Raw genomic sequence first — 20,166 nt, 5'->3', positions numbered from 1 at the left:
GGGGGCGAGCATGAACATCGCCACTTTCAGCCACGGGAGGCAGCAGCCTTAACCGCCCCAACCTTGGTGGAGGCCAACTCGGCAACACGTATCAAAAGTGAAGATCCCTATAATGTCCATTTTAAATTCATGGATTCTCCTGCTACATCCCGTCCCTCAGGTAAACTCTCACAAGCGTGCAAGAACAGATGTACAAGGATGTTTACGCATCTGTTTGCAGCAGGAAAAAAACCAACTCTGTCAACAGCGTCCATGTCCATCACTGGGGGGGGGGGCCTGGCTGAATAAATTACGGTCCCTTCTGAAAATGGAATCCCGTGTGGCCATTCTGCAACGTGAGGCGGAAAAGTGTGTGATGACATAGCGCCCCGCCGGGTGGGGGTGCGGGACGTGGGTGGGGGGGGTGATGCCCTGGACAGATAAGCTCGTGGAAGCATGCATGGAAACAGGTTCTTGCATATTCTTCAAAAAAATAAGCAGTGGTTCTACTGGGGAGCGTGTGTGTGTGTGTGTGTGTGTGTGTGTGTGTGTGTGTGTGTGTGTTGAGTGCGGGGCAAGAAAGGGGAGAGGCTTAGTTTTCACTTTATAACCTTCTACAGTGATTTGATGTTAAGTCACGGAGTGTGCTGTTTTTATATATTAAAACACGGATCCTGGTGCTGTGGATGTTGATGGTGGCGGAGGCCAGGCACAGCGGGGTGCAGAGACTTTACGGGAAATCTCTGCACCTTCCCACTCAGTTTTGCTGCAAACCTAAAACGGCTCTAAAAAATAAAGTCCATTTGAAAAAAAGAGAAGAAGAACAGAGTAAAAGCCTCTGGAAATGAAAAACACACGGAACTTTCCCTCCAAAGTCCGCGCTGCTCCTGGGGGGAATGTCCCTGCGTCTTCTTCAGTCTTGGGCAGGTCCTAAGTCCCAGCCATTTCTCACACGGGGAGGCCCATGCGGAAAGGTGGGGCCACGCTGGGGAGCCCTGCTGAGGTCCCAGCCCTAAACCTCTGCTCACACCATCTCCTCCGGCTAGAATGTCTCTGTACCTTCACTGTTCAAACATCATCCTTCCTGTACCCTCACCTCCTGAAACACAGGCTCTCTGAGGACAGTTGTGTCCTAAATATCTCTTTGGGCCTGCCAGGGCTGGCCAGTGCCTGGCATAGAGCAAGAGCTCGTTAAACATATGCCGAGTCTGTGGATGCCCTACTAAACACAGTAACATTTCTAACAGCCCCAAGCTCTGTGTCCAAACGTCTCTCTGGGGCCACTCATTTTGCCTTGAATTATGATTCTGCCTGCCCTGAGCAGCAGCGAGATCTTGAGAGGGGCTCCGGGACCCCCACCCCGATGCGTGCCCCAGCCCTGTGGCCCACCCAGCTCAGGAATCGGAAACGCAAATGCCAGCGTGGGCCAGGAAGAGAAGAGGATGAGCGAAGCAGGCCCGGCCAGGCTAAATGGGATGAGCACAATCCCAGCCCGCAGTGGTGCTACTGGAAAGCAGGCCCTGGACGGCCAGATGATCCAGTTTCAAGAGCAGATACGAGATTTTAATGTGAAAACCTTCTGATCTGGGAAGCCTGGGTGGCTCAGTTGGTTGAGCATCCGACTTTTGATTTCATCAGGTCAAGATCCCAGGGCGGTGGGATCGAGCCCCACATCAGGCTCCACACTCAGTGTGGAGTCTGCTTAAGATCCTCTCTCTCTCTCTCTCTCTCTCTCTCTCTCTCCCCCCCCCCCCCCCCGTCCCTCTCCTCGGCTCATGCTCTGTCTCTCTCTCTCTCTCTCTCTCTCACAAAAAACAAAAAACACAAACAAATCTTCTGACTTAAATGTAGCCAACCAATTCACATTTAAAAGCAAACGCCACACAGGTCGTAACAAATAGGGCTGCAGGCCTGAACCCGTCTAGCCCCACTACTATGGCAGCCTCAGGGAGCAACAGTTCCGAATTCAGAGCAGCCATAATTTAAAAAGAATGGAAAAGGCAAAAAAAAACAAAAAACCCTCTCCTTGATCCTGCCATCCCATCAGCCCAAACAGCCCTAGAGCCCACACCCAAACTTCAGCCCCCCCGGGACTCAGAGATCCAGCCATTCTGCAGGTGGCCATCAGCTGTGTGACCTGGGGCAAATGACTTCACCTCTCTGTTCTCTCCTCTGCAAATGGGACAGAGAATAATAACAGTACCTGTCTCCTACGGGTGTTGTATGGATGCTGGACGGTCCTGAGGGAGAGCACCTGGGAGAGGGTCACAGCCTGTAAGGGTTTCTCCTTATCATGACAAAGAGGGATAGCCAGCCTAAAGGAGGTGAGGGACACAGCCCCATCACAGAGGGGCTGGGTGGCAAAGCAGGGCCCCCCTCTCCTTTGGCCCCCTGACCATGCCCCTGATGGGGCGGGGGATGATTAGCCTCAGAGATGCCCAGGAAGGCCTCTTATAGACACATGCTCTTCTCCAAAACTGGTACATCCCCATCCCAGCTCCTGGCCGGGTCCTGCCACAAGGAACACACCCAATAATAACAGAAACCAGCATTCACAGAGCATTTAGTACCTATTTGGGCACCATGCTAAATGCTTGGAATAAGTTCCTGTCATTTCACTTTCTCAGCAATCCTGGAAGGTAGTTGCATTGTACGGATGAGTAAACTGAGGCTCAGAGAAGTGACCTGACTTGTTCAAGGCACCTGGTCAGTGGTACAGCCTGGATGTGGCTGTAGTCAGTCTATCCCTGCTCTCTCAGCCACCACCCCAGCTCAGGTGTCTTTCCACGAATTGCTGTGATTCCCACAGTGGGCCGGTGCCGACCTAGTCTGGGAACTATCAGGAGCGAGACCAGCTCCTACTCTGGACAACCTGGGGCACACAGGCAGGGGACCATGGACTCCACCTGGAAGAGCTGATCGGGGACCATGAGGCCCCTGAACCAGGGCCAAGAGGCGAGGAGAAGCAGAACCAGAGATGCACAGGGGAGCAGTGGTCTGGTTGCACCAGAAGGGAACCCAAGGCATCCTCTGGCTTTGAGGCTGGAGCTGGGAACTACAGTCCAGACAAAGCCAACTGGGCTGGACCCCAAGGCAGGTGAGAGAACAGAGAGCTAATGTCTCTCTTGGAGGAATATGAAAACGTGGAAGAAAATGAAAGAGCCAAACATTATGGAGGTGAACATGATTCAACACCGGAAAGCTTAAAACCTACTCTTGGGGATCCCCAGCCTCCAAGAAGAGGCCTCTTGCCCCCAGCAAAGCTCTGCTGTCCCAGTGTCATCCTTGGGCGGGGTGGGTGGGTGGGGAGGCGGTGTCACTGAAGCCTAGGGTTGAAAGGTGTTCCCTTAAAATTCACACGGTGACTTTTCTAACCCCCAGGACCTCAGAATGAAACCTATTTGGAAATAAGGTCTTTAAAGAGGCGATTAAGCTACCATAGAGCCATTGGGGGAGGGGCTTAGTCTCATCTAACTGGTCTCCTTACAAGAAGAGGAAACTGGACTCACAAAAAGGACATCACGGTGCCATGTGCACAGAGGACAACCACGTGAAGAGGCTGCACGAGGGCGGCCATCTTGATCTTGGACTTCCAGCTTCCGGAACTGTGAGAAAATAAATTTCCATTGTCGAAGCCACCCAGTCTGTGGTCATGTTTATGGCAGCCCTAGCAAACTAAGATATATGCAGGGACCAGCCTGTTGTGTCAGAGCAAGGACCCTGGCTTAGCCATCTGGAGCCGACCTTGGGCATGGCAAGCCAATGTCACCTGCCAGCTGGGGGTGAGAAGAGCTGGCCACTCACCTAACGAGGATGGCACAAGGCTCAGATTCAGCCCACAGCAGCCAGGTGGGGAGGGGCAGCCCCCGTGCCCTATACCCCCATGTACACACCCCCAGGCACCCCCAGTCCTTAGGAATGTGTCCACCAGCCCTAGATCCTTCTAACATCAAAAAGCATCTGAACCTTGAGGTACCTGGGTGGCTCGGTCCGTTAAGGGTCCGACTTCGGCTCAGGTCCTGATCTCACTGTTCGTGGGTTTGAGCCCCACGTCGGGCTCTGTGCTGACAGCTCAGAGCCTGGAGCCTGCTTGGGATTCTGTCTCTGTCTCTCTCTCCCCCTCCCCCACTCGTGTACACACACAAACACACACACACACTCTCTCTCTCTCAAAAATAAACATTAAAAAAATTTTTTTTAAATAAAACAAAGACAGTTTCAGGGAAACCAGGATGAGCCGAGCACCTTGCCCCTGGCCCAATTGTCCATCCCTGGAGGACTGGGTTTTTCAAGGTTCAGATGTTTGGGTTGTTGAGACAGAGAGGGAGACACAGAATCTGAAGCAGGTTCCAGGCTCTGAGCTGTCAGCACAGAGCCCGACATGGGGCTGGAACCCATGAACCGTGACATCATGACCTGAGCCGAAGTCGGACGCCCAACTGACGGAGCCACCCAAGTGTCCCAACTATCTCAGTTTTAAAACTGAAAGTCCCCTGTCCTGGGAACCCCCTCAGCCCTGGGCAAAGCAAGATGGTTGGTCATGGTAGCTGAGAGTTCGACCTCTTCTGAGGCCTTCATGCACTCATTCATGCATTCACATGACAAGTGCTTACCAAGCACCGACTACAAACCAGAAACTGTGTCAGGTGCTAATGGTGAAAAGCCAGACAGGGAGCCTCTCTGCCCTCATGGGCTTTCGGTCCAATGGAAACGCACAAAAACAAGCATTAAAAAAATTCAAACACACACACACATACATGTACATATAAAACTGTGACATATGCAGGGGTGCCCGGTGGCTCAGTCGGTTAAGCGTTCGACTCTTGATTTTGGCTCAGATCATGATCTCATGGTTCATGGGTTCAAACCCTGCATCGGGCTTGGCACTCAGTGCAGAGAATCCCTGCTTGGGATTCTCTCTCTCCTCTCTCTGCCTCTCCCTTGCTTGTGCTCTCTCTTTCTCAAAATAAATAAATAAACAAGAAAAAAAAGAACTGTGACATGGGCTATAAAGGAAAAATCGAGTGCCATGGCAGAGACTAACTGGGAGAGGGGTCTGCCTCTATCAGACGCATGTTCCCGAAGGAGGAACATTCAAGGTGAGAGCTGAAGCCGGGACATTCCAGGGAGGAGAGGGGTCCAGGCCAAGGAGCAGCCTAGGCAAGGTCCACAGGAGGACGGGACTCACAGGCATGAAAGGAATCAAGGAGAGCACGTGTGGGTACAGAGGAGGGAGGACGGGGAGGGGAGAGGATCCGGGCAGGCCCACGGGACCTCAGGGCCAAGGCCAGGCTAGCTGTGGTTCTAAAAGCAGTGGGATCAGAAGCAACGCAAACTGATGTCCAGGAAACTTAAGCAGCACACACTCGGCTACTGCGTAAAAAGCAGAATGTAGGACAGCAAACAGGAGTGAGCCCAATTAGCAGCGCCCTGCGGTCAAGCATAGACGGGCCGGCAGCCTGGATCCGGTGAAACCCGCGAGCCTGGAAAATGGACAGATTCATATGCTCCCCAAGTGCCCCTCTGGTCTGGCCCTTTAACTCAGCAGACACACTATCCTCACCCCCAGAAAACTCCCGGTGATCAAAGAAAGTCAAGGCCCAGCAGCCTTGGCAATGGCCCTTATCTCCCCCTCCCCTTCCCTGCACACCCCATGGTACCTGTCATTCTCTCAGCCAAACCTGTCCCTAGCCGGCTGTGAATCAATCCCTTCCAAGGGCCCAAGTGACCATGTGGTTTCCTCCCCTCCCCCCCAGGGGGCGTGGAGTACTGGTGGTATTTTTAAGCTATTAACAATTGACATCTGTTAATTATTAGTTTGCCCACCTCTGTTTTTCTTTCACCCGCACCATTGCTCAATCCACCGGCAGCCCTGGCCCTGGGAAGTAGAAATGTTCCCTCCCAACAGAGAGCTGAGGAAGCAGAGGCCCGTGGCATAAGCCAGGGTAGGGCTCGCAGTCACTAGGCCCTAGGCAGCTAACAGACCCCGGTGAACTTCCAGATCCTGGATCATAGGAAGGACAGCTGGCTCTGTGCCAGATACTTGGGGGAGGGGGTCCCCATTCTGGCCCTTTCGAGCCCTGCATTTCCGTAGGCACCCACTGCCTCTGGACAGGTGGTCCTCCTAGCCAGACCAGACCCTTCTTTTGTAGACCCCAGAGATTTCCAGGCTGTGCCCCAATCAGTCAAGCTGCAAATACTATGGACTCTATGAAAGGGACGTTCCCCAGGGGCCAAGGGGAGCGTAAGAAGCTCAAATAGCCATGCTCTCCTGGTGGGAGGCAGGGGGCTGGACCGCATGGGGCCCTGCGCCCCTTTCTGGCTTGGTGAAGCTGATTAGACAAGGACAGGATCTCGACAGGTAGGCACAGGGCTGAGGGACAGCATTCCAGGCAGGGAGACCTTGAGAACAAAGTCACGGCAACAGGGCAGGTGGGTGACCACGGAGTATTCGGCTGGCTGAGTGCAAAGAAAGGCGCTGTGGACACAGAGGCTCCTACCAGAGTTTGGAGGTCTCTAAAGCTTGACCTCAGAAGACTGGACTAGATTGTGGGGAAAACAGGGAGGCTCTCAAGATCCCTGAGAAGAGGGGGGACTGGTCAGACCAGGGTTTAGAAAACTCCCCTGGAGGCGGAGTGGAGGGGGGTCGGGAAGCAGGCCACGAGACAGGCTGGTTATTCCCAGTAGACAATGGGGCGGTGATGGAGGCAGGAGCCAGTGCCAAGGGGACCTGGTAGTCTGGCACAAAGGAGGAAGGAGGGAAGGGAGGGAAACCACCAGGCCGGGATTCCCTGGCCCCGGAGCTGGCCAGTGCAGCCTCACCTGAGAAAGAGGGAAGTCGGGAGGTGGAGGGGGGTGGTTAGGGCAGGAGGAAGTGGTTTTAGCGGGAAGAAAAAGACTTCCCTGTTGGATGGCTGAAGTGCCTTTAGAGCATCTGGTGAAAATCACTTCTCCATCTGGAACACAGGAAAGAGGATTATAAGAGATTTACAATCCAGAATGGGAATAGTCCAGGTTCAGCAGTCATTGGCACCCCGGGGTGAACGGAGCTCCCAGATGAGACCCAGCAGGTAAAAAGAGGAGCACACCCAGGTGGGATCAGAGGGCATCAGTCAGGGGCCCGGAGGGTGTGGTGTCCGGGAAGGCAAGAGTCAGGTGGCTGGAGACCCCGTCCAACCCTGGGAAGGCTGGCCAAAGCCCTGAGCGATAGTGAGATTACAATCAAAGATCCCATGTACTGAGTTCCTTTTACATGCCAGGCCTTGAACTTGGGACCTGACATGCACCATCGACCTCGCCGACGCCTCCAAAAACCCTTGGAGCCAGCACTGCCATCCCATTTTACAGATGGGAAAGTCAGCAAAGAGCGGCTCAGTCACCCAGCTGGTTGAGCCTAGTCTTGAACCCAGCTGGACTCCAGAGCCCACACATCCTTTGAACCACTATATGGGGTAGGGGGGAGGTCAGTGTTTGCTGACCAGTCAGTGGGGGGTATTTTCATGGGGGAAGGGGTTCCCAGAGGCCAAAAGGTGACCAGGTAGAAGCAGACAACTGTTCTAGCTGGGAAGAGTGAGAGGGTGACTCTAGCAACTTCCTCCAGCAGCTGGCCCAGACGGCTGGAATAGGAGCCGCCCATCTGAGCGGAAGGATCTGGAAGGCTGCAGCAGGGGGCCAGAGCCGGGAAGGACCTTTAGTTCTTGTTCTGCCTTTAGGATCCAAACTTGGAAAACAATGGCCGCTAAAAGTGATTTGATGACTAAAATTTTTGACTGTGGCTAAGTTTAGCACTCAGGGTGGGGTAGGCACAATGATGTACAACGTGCAAACCTTGACTTCCGCCCCCAGCCCTATGTTGTATCCTGGCCCCTGTTTAACTCCTCTTTTTCCACATTTCCAAATAATAACCCAGGGAGGGCTCAGAGATAATGAGATCCCCATTCGGTATCTCCTTAGCACCGAATGCCTAAACTAAAAAGTACAATGTTTAACCCAAAGGAATCAATCACTAATGGTGGAATTTCAGGCCCCAGAGGTGGTTTGCTAGGAGGTCCCCAAATCATACGCCAGTTCTCAACCTGCACTGAAACAGTGGCTGGCACATGGTAAGCACTCAATAAATATGTGTCTCCAGGCAGGAGCTACAGAGCTCACTGTTGTCACAGTCCAAGGACAAGAAGGCCTCCCTGGAGCCTCACAGCGCCAGAAGCCACACTTTCCAACAATCGCTCCTTCATCACGCCCAATCACATTGTAATTTATCCGTCGGTTCTATAGGGTAATATTGTATCTGGCCAGAAAGGGCTTCCAAGCACATGAATTTGACCTTTTAAAGTTTGGGGGAATCATTCAAAATTGTTTATGCTCAACCCAATTGTTTTCAATCCTTGAAAGCATTTGTACAACACGAAAACTCAGACCAGACTAGGGATGGCAAACAGGCCACACAGCACACCAGCCCCCGCCACCCCCACCACCAGGGCCTAGGCGCGCCTCGCTAACTGATTATAGCACTCTCTTCTGCCGGGCCACAATGTGGCTTCAGATCCTCTCAATGCCCAGGGTTTGCTTTGTTTCGCTTATAGGAAGTGACGTGAATACCACGCGGATATTGTGTCTCCAATGAACATTCCTTCTCTGGGGGAAGAAAAAAAAATGTCTACAAGAATCCATTGAATTTACTAGCCACGCATGGCATGTGCATTGTTATTACGGCTCTTTTGTTGCTTTTGTGTGTTTCTGCTCCCCCTTCTGCCAGGGCTGGCACCCCAATTTTCCCTGAGGATCCCCCCTCCCCACTCCAATTCAGTGGAGAAATAGAGCTTAGAACTGGGGGAAGCGGAAGGAGTGAGACAGATAGGACATCCTAACTAATTCATTTAGTTAGGATTCATTGGGCTTCCTTGAGTTCTTTATATACGTGAGTTCACAAAATCCCTCTAACTTTGGCCAGTTTGGAGTGGGGGGGGGCTTTGTTTCCTGGACCTGAAAGGAACCCCTGACCCCTGTGTAAGCCCGGAGCTGGGCCCTGAGGGGTGACCCCAAGGTGACAGAGAGACCTGTCATTCAGGAGCTCCCCAGCGCAGCAGGTGGACAGCCGGACCCAAGAAACCAGGCCCAGAACTGACTCCAGCTCAGAGCCGTGGCAGAACCAGAGAGATCACCGCCCCCTTCTCCCACCGCCCCCACCCTCCACTACTGCCCCCAGAGGTCCCGGTCTGGGAGTCAGGAGAATGGTGTGAGGCCTCGCCCTGCTCCTGACTCACTGTGGGAACTTGAACAGATCACCCTGGGCCTTGACTCCCTTGTCAGCAGAATGGGGGTGGAAAGGCCACGTGGCAGCCAGGCTGAACACCAGGGAAGGGAGTGCATGGTCCAGACCTCCCACAGGGAGGGTGGTGGTTATGACCACCGCCCCTGGTCTGGAGAAGAGAGACCGCCGCCCCCACCTCCGCCAAAGCCCTGGCACTGGGCTGCCTCCTCCATACAGGCCCCGGATGAGAGGGATCCGAGGAACCTTCCAGTCCGAGCTTTTCCTCCCACGTCCAGACCATTCACTCATTTGAAACCAGGTCTTCTCTGGGCATTTGCAGGGGGACCGTTTCTGGCAGGAAGTCCCTCATACTGCCTCCCATCCACTGAGCAGTAAAACTCCCATGTCATCGGCGCTCCCCACCACGCCGAGGCCCTCCCTTCCTGCCATCCCCCGGGCGCTCCGGGGTCCAGAGCCAGCACCTCTGTCCACCCAGGGGGAAGGTCAGGCCGATTCACAGCAGCTGCCCTCCCTAACGGCTCTCCTGGGAGTCGCTGCAGCCTCCCTCGCCCTCCAGGAGGCCAGAGAGTGAGGGCCAAGGTCAGGGTCAGGTCGGGGCCAATGCCCAGCGCTGAACTGCCTGTGGTGAGCAGTGACCAAACCCATTAGACCTGACACCTGCCCTTCGGCTCCTCATTTTCCTGCAATAAACCTGCCCCAGCCGCCACAGTCAGATGAGCTCTGTGCAAGCCAGGCATCTTCAATGCAAGAGGGGGCAAATTTAAAGGTAAGACATACATTATCTGCAGGCACTGCCCCACCCCCCACCCCCACCCTCACCCTCACCATCACCAGCAGCCACTGGCCACCAGTGCCTCTGAAAATGCCTTTGTGGGCATCCCCCTGCCTCTGCACCAGCACCCTCCCCCAAAACAACACTCAACAGCTCTGAATTACCAAAATCAATTACTCCAAGAAGGAGCTCAGGCAGACAGGCGTTAGAATAAAGACAGCAGATAATTCCCACCGTCAGGTAATTGCTCCCCAGAGAATTTCAGATAATAAAAGAGGAATAAAAAAGAGAGCATTTTCCCCCAGAAAGGAAGGGGAGACAGTGCATGGATAAACAGAAGGCTATTCTTTTCCCTTCTGCCTTCTCTCCACTTCCTCGGCTGCGCTCCTGCAGGAGGACCCAACCAGCATTTCAGAAATCCACGGGGCTCAGGATGGGAGGTGGGTGGGTGAGTTCCAGGGTCCCGGGCCCTGGGGACAGTGCAATGTTCACAGCGGACATTTGACTCTCACGTCCTTCCTTGAGCAGGGACGCGGGCGAGGCCAGAGCTCCCGTTACACACAGGCCCGGGGATACATGATTCGGCAGTTAATCTCTCTGTGTGCCACGCGTTCATCTCATCCCCTCAACAAGGGCAGAAGCTTTGTGACAGCAAGTCCTTGGCTGACACCAACAGCCTCTCCTTGCCACCTGGCCCCGGATACCCACATAAAGGACCTATCAATTGATCCGGAAGGTAGGGGCATGCAGGTGTTTCTGAGGCCTGTTACTTGGTTTCCTTGATTGCAAAATGGGGAAACAGCACCAAACTATCACACGGATGTCTACAGCACCGCATCCCCAAGACAAAGCCTTGTCAACAGGTACTCCAAGAAGAAGAATACCTATGGTTAGAGGTTTGGAGAGTCCTGGGGTAAAAACAAAGTTCGGCTGGTTTCTTCTCTGCAGACCTTCTCAGAGCCTTCAAAATTGCTAACGTGAATTGGTACCGTACGATTGCTCATAAAGCATGCAGCCTTTTCCAAAACTCTTTTCCTGCTAAGTACCTCCCCAGACTGATAGTCCATGGAACGCAGTAGGGCCAACAGTGGCTGCAGACCTAAGGTGGGTGTAATAAGGCATTTAAAGGGAACCGGTCAGGGGGCTATAGGAAAAATTCACGGAGGCATAGAGCTTAAGATAAATTCTAAAGGAGAAAGGAGGGGCAGAGACAAGGAAGGGACATCCCACGCTGAGGAGACTGCCCAAGCAGGAGCCCGGGGGTGGGGTGGGCGGGGGGGAGAGGGGGGAGATCCCTGGGCTTGCTGGGTCCAACGATTTGCCTTAACTGTTATCTGGAGAGAAGGAGGGAAGGCTGGAAAGGCGAGGTGGGAAGGGTCTTGGGATAAGGAACACAGCAAGGGTTTTTTTGAGGTCCTTGAGCAAATAATGGCTTGCTCGTTGAGTAGTTACCGTGTGTAGTACAGTGTGAAGTACTATTCTCACAACGCTCCTGTGAAGCAGGTTCTAGTGTATCTCTCTCTCCTTTCAGAGGCAAGGGCCGGTCAAGTGGCTCCCCCGATTCCCGTAGCTCCTGAGTAGTGGGCAGGGATTGGAAGCCTCCAGCATATCAATTACAGAACTTGTGCCCCTAAGCACTGCACTGTGAGGGACAGGGCAGAACCCAATGCCGCCAACAGCATCGAGGTGTGGAGAAGAGCCAATTATTCCCTGCCATGTTGAAGCTTTGTCCCGATGCCCGGGTTTTTGATCTATACTTCACCGGCCAGAACACCCCAACTATATACAGAGGTCATTAGTGCTAGATATTTAAAGGGAGTTTTTGCAACCGTCCCTCCGGGAACGGGCAAGAAGGTGCCAAAACACAAGTTGGCACCGATAGAAACGTGTGGCCGAACCCATCAACATCCTCCACAAGATTTATGTTTCCCAAGCACGTGGCTGCTGCTTGATTTATGGGGCCTGTGGAGCCGTCCTGAGGGGGTAGCAGACCGCTCAAGGGAGGGAGGCATCATGATCATCAAATATTTCGATAATCATCTCCATCGCAGTAAAGAAGGCACCAGACCACTTCCTGCCCTTGTGCGGGAAAGGAAGTGAAATTGTTTCCCTTGATTCAATCAGGTAATTAACTAGACAATGCAAAGAGAAATTCCAGCAAGGATATAAATACTTAAAATCCCCGCACTAGCTGGTGAGGAGGATGTCAACAACAGGAGCCCTGGCGGAGGGGAGAGGTGGGGGCGGAGAGGTGTGTCCCGAGCTGAAAACAACCGCGGGCCGGCAGCGGTTCATAATGACAGGCCCTCGCCCCGTGCCAGCTCTGTGATAAGCACTTTACACGCATTACCTCACTTACGCCTCAAAACAACGCAGTGACGTAGGTGTCACTATTATCCTCATTTGACAGTTGAGAAAACTGAGGTGCAGGCAGGGAAATGACTCGTCGGAGAGCACGCCGTGGACATGTCACACTCGGGTCTGATTTCAAAGCCGCGTCTTCATCCGCAGGCCTCTGCTCCCTCTCCAAAGGCATGCCCCAAATAAAGGGATGTTCGGGTCTAAACGGGGAAACCGAGGCAGGATTGGACACTTCCCTCCTGCCCAAGTGTCCTGCCTAGCCTGACAGTGTCCCGCCACAGAGAAGCAGGGAGGCTTGGGAGAAGGGGTTTTACAATCCTATTTGCAGAAGGCTGGGCAGCTGTCCTCCCCGGGGGGGGGGGGGGGGGCGGGGGGAGGGGTCCCTCCAGCCTCCCTCCAGCCTCCCTTCCTCCAGGAAGCCTCCCTGGCTGCTCGCCCTTCCCATACACCCACCTGTGGCCTCTCCAAAGACGAGGCACGTTTTCTCCCTAAGACTGGACCCCAGAGGTTCTCGGGAGAGAGGGAGAAGCAGAAACTACCACCGGTTTGAGTCCTCCTCACCTTCACCCGGCAGATCTATTTCAACAAAGCCTCATCCCAGTGATTTAAACAGCAGAAACGAGCTCTAGTGGAATGTGAATGCGAAATACAAACTTCAGGCACCTTAAAGAAATCTTTTCCTCTATTATCCCCTGTCTCTATTCATCAATGCACGCACTTAAAAACCCATATTCGAAAACCTTTTTGTTTGGGCAATTTGAGTCGCTGTGTGTCTTTACAAGACAAATAAACGAGCCATTCATATAGTCTCTTTAATTCCGATTTCTATATGCCCAGAACTGCCTTCACCAGACGCAGAAAGTTCTGGAAAGGAGCACGGGCCGGAATATTCCAAGACCAATGTGAAGCAGACTGAGAAGGCCCTCATTAACAACAGTGCCAAGAATGGTAAGTAATAACAGAACACTAGCATTTATTGTGTATGATGTGTAGACACTGAGCTGTGCTCTTGGCTCAGTGCCTAATTTTAACCCAACAACAGCCCTAGAAGATAGGTATTGCTGTTATGCCCAATTTACAGATGAGAATACTGAGGATCTGAGAAGTGAGGTAACTTTGTCCATGTGCCACGGCTTAGGCTAGGCGAACCAGCCAGAACTCCAGTTTCGTGGGCCCCAGACCACCCCCCACCCTTGGCCTCTCTGCAGTGCTAGGCCCTTCTGGGGTGGGAACAGGCCGCTGGCTTCTTCCCCCATCTCCTACCCCGAGTCCAGGACTCAGCCTCCAGCAACAGACCCTGCTTCCAAATCTGAATCAACACTGCATTGGTCACTCCACTCAAAGGGAAATGGGGGGAGGGGGGGAAAGGAATTAACATCAACATAAAAAAAAGCCAAGAGCTACAGGGGCCAGAGAGAAGCAGGCCCACGACTGGGTATCTGTGAGAGCATGGTTTTAATGTGCCCTTCCCTCATGGAGCCTGGATACAGCCATACCTGCTCTCCTCTGCTCCCTCTCTGGCTGCTCAAGGCCACTGTTAGAGGGGAAACATGGTGGGTGATGTCAGACTAGAAAAGGACTCCACAGTCACCCCCTTCCTGCTCCTCACCAGCTTAATCGCACCCAATTTCTCTGTATTTATACTTACGTGGCAGCTGGAGGGTGGGAAGCACAGTGTGGGGTAGAAAAGACTTTCATTCAAACTCTAGTTCTCCCCCTTCCCTGCTAGGTGACCTTAGTAACTCCTCCTCTCTGGGCCTCAGTTTCCTCATCTGCAAAATGGAAATAATAATAGGACCCCATAAGTCTGTTGTGAGCACCAGATGTGCTAATATCGGAAAGTCCTGAGCCCAGTGCCTGGCCCAGGGGAGCACTCAGACAGTGTGGGCTGCTAGGAATTATTATTTTACAGCCCAGACAGGTCCTCCCGAACAAACACTGACACGAGCTTCTGGCTCCTGGTTCAAGCTCTTTCTTGACACAGAGCTACTCTCTTGGGAATGTGAAACGGCCCAGCCCAGGAGCTCTCAGGGCCCAGCAGCTTTCCCATCTCTGCAATTCACAGGCCAAGTACAAAGTCCCAACCAACAGGTTTGTTTTTCTTACACACACGTGCGTGCGTGCGCGCGCGCACACACACACACACACACACACACACACAATCGACAAGTGGCTCAGAGTGAAAGTTCCCAAACCTTGGCATCCTCCCCCATCCAGAGGTGAGTAGTGATCTCATCCCTGTGACTAAGCCAACGCCAACGCCAAGAGCCCTCTCTGGGAACCCCCGGGCGTCGCATCACTGCCTCTCAGCCCCAAGAGGAGCCAAGGCTGCGGAACTGGGATTCACGCTGAGCTAGGAATCCCTGCTCTTGGAGCTGAAAAATCAGAGTGGCTCTGAAAAGCAGGGGGGTGTTGCCTCCAAAGACCAGGAGGGTCAGGAGATCTGGGTTCCAGTCACAGCTCTGCCATGAACTTCTTTTTTGTTTTTAATTTTTTTTTTAATGCTTATTTATTTTTGAGAGAGAGACAGAGCATGGGCAGGGGAGGGGCAGAGAGAGAAGGAGACACAGAATCCGAAGCAGGCTCCAGGCTCTGAGCTGTGAGCACAGAGCCCGATGGGGGGGCTCAAACTCACGAACCCGTGAGATCATGACCTGAGGTGAAGTCGGACGCTTAACCAACTGAGCCACCCAGGCTCCCCTGCCATGAGCTTCTTTAAAGCAAACGCAGGCCTCTGTCTGCCCAACCCTAAAATGGACAGATTTCAGGGGTCCAATGGTCTGTTCAGCTCAGATTTGGTTTAACTCCTGTCCTGCCCACCAGGGGCCTCTGGCCCAGCTGGGGAAGGAGCAAAGCGCTAAAGAAGGTACAGGTTGGAGGGCACTACGATGCATGAAAGGAGAGGCCAGGGCTGCTGGAGGCAATGGCACAGGCTGCCAGGAGAAGCTGGGCCTGACTAGGGGGTGTGGGTGGGGGGTCCGAACGGAGGGGTGGGGCTGGGAGGAGAGGAAAACCAATCCCGGTAGTCAGAGCTTGTCAGGGGCCAGGAACACAGAGCTGCGGGCGCCAGAGTAAACTGTACAGAATTCCAGTGAATCAGGCCAGGAGAGGAGAAGAGACTTCTCCCAGAACTTCGGTCACCGTCTCCCCCTCGTCACTCCCCCCCCCCCCAGGGTGCAGACAATCAGAAGAACCTTGATACAAACCAGGAAAAGCCAAGAAACCCAGATACAGACTCTGCCCCAGAGCTGGCTCCTAGCAGAACCCAGAGGCAGCAGCAAACGAGAGCCTCTCTCTTCTGCGGTGCTGGGTTCCAGGAGAGGTGGGGACAGACAGGGGGGTCTCCCCAGGATTTTCTATGAAATGTGCTCTACCAAACACCGTAGAATGACACCTGTAGCAAAGCCAGGGAGCACACCATCGCACTGCACTGTTGATAAAGCGGGTGACTGCTGTGCTCTGGAAACCTCAATGGCTCCCTGTTGCCTGCAGCATCCTGTTCACCCTCCTTACTATGCCATTCAAGGTGTTCGATGTGAGGTCCCAAGGGGACTTTTTCACTCCCATCACGGCCCCACCTCCCCCCCCCCCACCACCCTCTCCAGCCACTTACACTCTCTGATTCTCTAGCCCCCTCTGGAGCCTTTGCCCGCTGGGGCCGTGATCTGTCCTTGTCTCCTCACTGCCCTTGCCATTTTCCTTAATAATCTGCCTCTATTGTTTCGACCGCCCCCTTGCCCTCTTGGACAGCCTGCTGACTTTTAGACTTTAATCGGGCTCCTTCCGAATAAAGAACGCAGACGGAGGGAACAGACCTGGCTTCCGTCACCACATTTTGGGTACGGGCTCCAGCGAGTAATTGGGCCCATGCCTCCACGTGCCCATTTACAACGCGGGCAGTGTGAGCTCTACTTACGTCAACGGCTGCCGAGCCACTCGAGTGAGATAATGGAGCCAAAGGGCTCTGCACAGCCTCAAGTGTGACACGATCCCAAGGGATTAGGATGTCTATTTTTAACTCCCCACATCCTGGCCGAAAAACAAATCCCTCACACACCCTGCAGATCCCTATCAGGGGGTTGGGCAGAGCCTTTTGGGAACTGTCTCCTCCCGGAAGCAGCACCAGCTTTGATGGCTTTCCCTCTGCCGGGAAAGGCTCCGAGATCCCTGCTGCAGCCAGGGCCAGCTTCCATTATGTCTGGCTGGGTCCTCGCTGTCCCTGTCAAACAGCCATTTCCTGGTGGACTCAGTTGTCACATATTCTCCAGCTGTGACAGCCAGACAGGGTCACCCGGAGGGGTCAGCCTTGAGGGACCCATGCTAGGATGCTCAGTCTAGGGGCAGAGGCAGGGGTGGAGGCGGGTAAACCGATCAAGCGCAAGAGAGTAGGATATTTAGTAACAAAGACATCACGGGAGGCCGCCGGGCTTTGAGGCCCCTGCCAGCTTCTGAGCGAGGGGCTTGGGCAGCTTCTGAACGTAAAACCCGACCGTTACCAGTCTTGCTCCTTTCCCTCCAGCACCCCTAGCATCCCTCGGACCTCACTCCAAGATGGGTCTTTTTTTTTTTTTTAAGTTTATTTATTTTTTGAGGAGGGGAGGGGCAGAGAGAGAGGGGAAGAGCCCAAGCGGACTCCACGCTGTCAGCAGCGAGCCCGATCGGGGCGCAAACTCAGCAACGGTGAGATCATGACCCGAACCAAAGTCTGAGGCTGAACAGCCTGAACCACCCAGGCGCCCCCAAGATGGGTCTTTAATAGGTTATCAGTCCCTGTGACCTACAGGGAGACGGGGGCTTCTTACGTCAGGATAGAGCTCCGACCCGTCACTGGTCCACCTGTGTGAGTGTTGGCTCAGTTCATCAGGACATTGTTTGTTCTCCCAGATCCCACCTCGGCCACTACCTACTACCTAAGTTCACTCTCGTCAAAGGACGCCAGCAGATGGGGCGCCTGGGTGGCGCAGTCAGTTAAGCGTCCGACTTCAGCCAGGTCACGATCTCGCGGTCCGTGAGTTCGAGCCCCGCGTCGGGCTCTGGGCTGATGGCTCGGAGCCTGGAGCCTGTTTCCGATTCTGTGTCTCCCTCTCTCTCTGCCCCTCCCCCGTTCATGCTCTGTCTCTCTCTCTGTCCCCCAAAAAATAAATAAACGTTGAAAAAAAAATTAAAAAAAAAAAAGGACGCCAGCAGAGAAAATGACCCTAACACAAGAGTTGCAAAGAAAAAAAGCCTTGTTCTGAATGGGGAGCCTTCAAACCCCCTGGATTAGCAAACCTCCCCCACCGCTGACTCAGGGACAGGCAGTTTCACTGGAGGTTCTGCCAGCAAATCGCTGTACATCCCTAGAAGAGTCACGTGACCCCCGGATGCCTCTGCTTATGTCTGAAAGCCCCCAGCACAATCCCGATGAGCCCACAGACTCTTCCTAAGTACTTTGCAAACTCTTAGGAATTCTACCGAGTCAGAGGCATCTTGGTGATGCGTGTTGGTGCGCATTGGAGACCTGAAGCGCTGAAGTTCAGCCTGCGGCAGGGGGTGGGGTGGGGGGTGGACTGATACACCCTTTTCAGACCCTCTTCCAGGCTTCTCTGTCTTTGATGCCACAAAACAGAATAAAAAAGCAGATCAAGACCAACCCAAAGGAGGCAGGGAAGTCTTGCCACAAACCAAAGGCATTTCTGTCCGTCCCTCGGCTGCAGGCAGGCTGGTAGAGAACACACAATGACAGGCCACCCCGGCTGTTTGCCCTGGGAAGCAGGGTGCCGGCAAAATGCTCTGAGCCAGGAACAGAAAAGCCAAGCCCAGTGACAACCAGTCCAACCCTACAAGGCTTTATGAGCATTTACTAGCCCAAAGAAGGCCCCGTCCGGGCTCCGCCCGCTCCGTGGGCACAGAGATGAAAAGTAAGGCCCAGGCCTTGCCCTCAAGAAGCTCAGCGCCCATCCTGGGAGATGGGCAAGCTGACGGCAAAGTGTAAAGGAGGCAGTTGATAGGAGCTACAAGCCAGGACCGCACAGGGGACGGTTCACCCTTCGTGGAAGGATGAGACCAAGTGGAGGTGACGTTTGTGCCAGACCCAGAGGGGCAGGAAGAATCTGGGCAGTGAAGCAGTGGCCGAGAGAGAAGGGCATCCAGGAGTCACAGGCAGAGACCAGGAAACAGGCGGCCTGAAGAACACAGGGAAGACAGGATAACAGCAGAAGGAGAATGGCGTGGATCACGGGTTCGATCCGGAAGGTGGGTAACAGGGAGCCGCCCCCGGGGGAGGGAAGAAGGGGCCGGATGGAGGGAAGCGGAGGGCAGGAGGCTGGTGGAGGCTGCGGTTAACGAGACCCAGCTTTAGGAAGCAGGGCTACTAGGGGCTCACCCCGGGCATGGAGAACAGGGAACTGGATCCCCGCAGCCAGCTGCTCTGCTCCAGGGAGAGGCTATAGCCCAGCTGGCACAGACCCCAGCTGGGAGGGGCCGGCCTCAAGGAATGCTGGGGATGTGCAGGGGAGAGGCATGTGGTAGCTCGGGAGGGAGACAGGGACTACTACACATGCTCGGGGCCTCTCCGCCGAGGCTGTCGTGGGCAGAGAGGGGGCTCAGCTGGGTTGGAGCTGGGTTGGTCTCAGAGCCCCTCCGCTGCTCCCTCGGCTCCCTCCCACAACCCCGGCCAACCCCCCCATCACCCCCCCTGCAGTGTTCAGAGCGCAGACTACTAATTCCAGAGGTGAGCAAGCTGGCCCTGCCCTGGGCTCCCTCCCACTGCCTGTGCCCGCAGCCCTCGGCTCCCTGAGTCCCCTGGACGCTGAGCCCACAAAGCCTTGCTGACTGGTTTCGCACCAAGCCAGGGCTGCGCATCGCCCTCCAACCCAAGCCAACAACTCATCCGTGCCCTGCGCCCGTCACGGAACCCCCTCTCCAGAAATGCAGAAAACAGAGCGTAACCTGTGAATGCGGGGGTTGAAAGGAACGTCAGACATCTAACTAAACGCCCCCACCTTGCAGACAAGGAAACGAAAATCAGTCGTGAGAGATGACCGGCCCTGCCCAGGGTCACGCAGCCCCAGTGGTGGTCCAGCCAGAACCCACGTCTTCAGGCTTCCAGGAGGGTCTGGCACCAAAGCCATGACCAGGTAGGGCGGTAGAACACAGGGTATTGGATACAGTACAGGAAAAAAAAAAAAAAAAAAAAGCCCTGTGCTTATGGTCAAGGGACCTGGGTTCAAGTTTGACCTTCCCATCTTTCCCATGCACACAGACATTAGAGCTTTGGACATGTCACAGCAGCTTCCTGGACTCCAGTGACCTCTTCCGTAAAATGGGTGTTTAATGGGGCGCCTGGGTGGCTCAGTTGGTTAAGCGACCGACTTCGGCTGGGGTCGTGATCTCGCAGTTTGTGAGTTCGAGCCCCGCGTCGGGCTCTGTGCTGACAGCTCGGAGCCTGGACCCCGCTTCGGATTTATCTCCCTCTCTCCCTACCCCTCCCCTGCTCATGCTCTGTCTCTCTCTGTCTCAAAAATAAATAAACATTAAAAAAATTTAAAAACAGAGACACTGTCTGCCCCTCCCCTGCTCACGCGCTGTGTCTCTCTGTCTCTCAATAATAAATAAACGTTAAAAAAAATAGGTGTTTAATGTGCTTTCAGCAGGATCAAACAGAATAAAGGTAGAGCAAGTGCTCTGTGTAGAGCAGAGCTAGGAGGTCAGGACTGGGATCCTGCTGAGGCCCAGGCAAGCGATTCCTTTACCTTCACTGCTCCTGGAAGCCAGCCCAGCCCAGCCAGCCTGAAGTCAGACA

General features: G+C 54.1%; 1 protein-coding gene across 4 annotated transcripts in view; it reads right to left on the bottom strand.

The window, feature by feature from the left end:
* Positions 1-20,166, bottom strand: part of DAB2IP (DAB2 interacting protein) — a 186,499-nt gene that overhangs the window by 140,465 nt on the left and 25,868 nt on the right. Inside the window, exon 2 of one of the 4 annotated variants that reach the window (XM_086683903.1) lies at positions 14,032-14,155. The exons of the other annotated variants lie outside the window; for them this stretch is intronic. The gene's annotated coding sequence lies outside the window, so the exon portion shown is untranslated. The remainder of the gene's footprint in view (positions 1-14,031; positions 14,156-20,166) is intronic. 4 annotated transcript variants of the gene reach the window in all.

This window comes from Puma concolor, chromosome D4 (genome assembly GCF_028749965.1).
Source record: "Puma concolor isolate L17-30 chromosome D4, mPumCon1.1.hap2, whole genome shotgun sequence".
Lineage (NCBI taxonomy): Eukaryota > Metazoa > Chordata > Mammalia > Carnivora > Felidae > Puma > Puma concolor.
The sequence above is the reverse complement of the archived record's forward strand: the minus strand, read 5'-3'. Positions and strand labels throughout refer to the sequence as shown.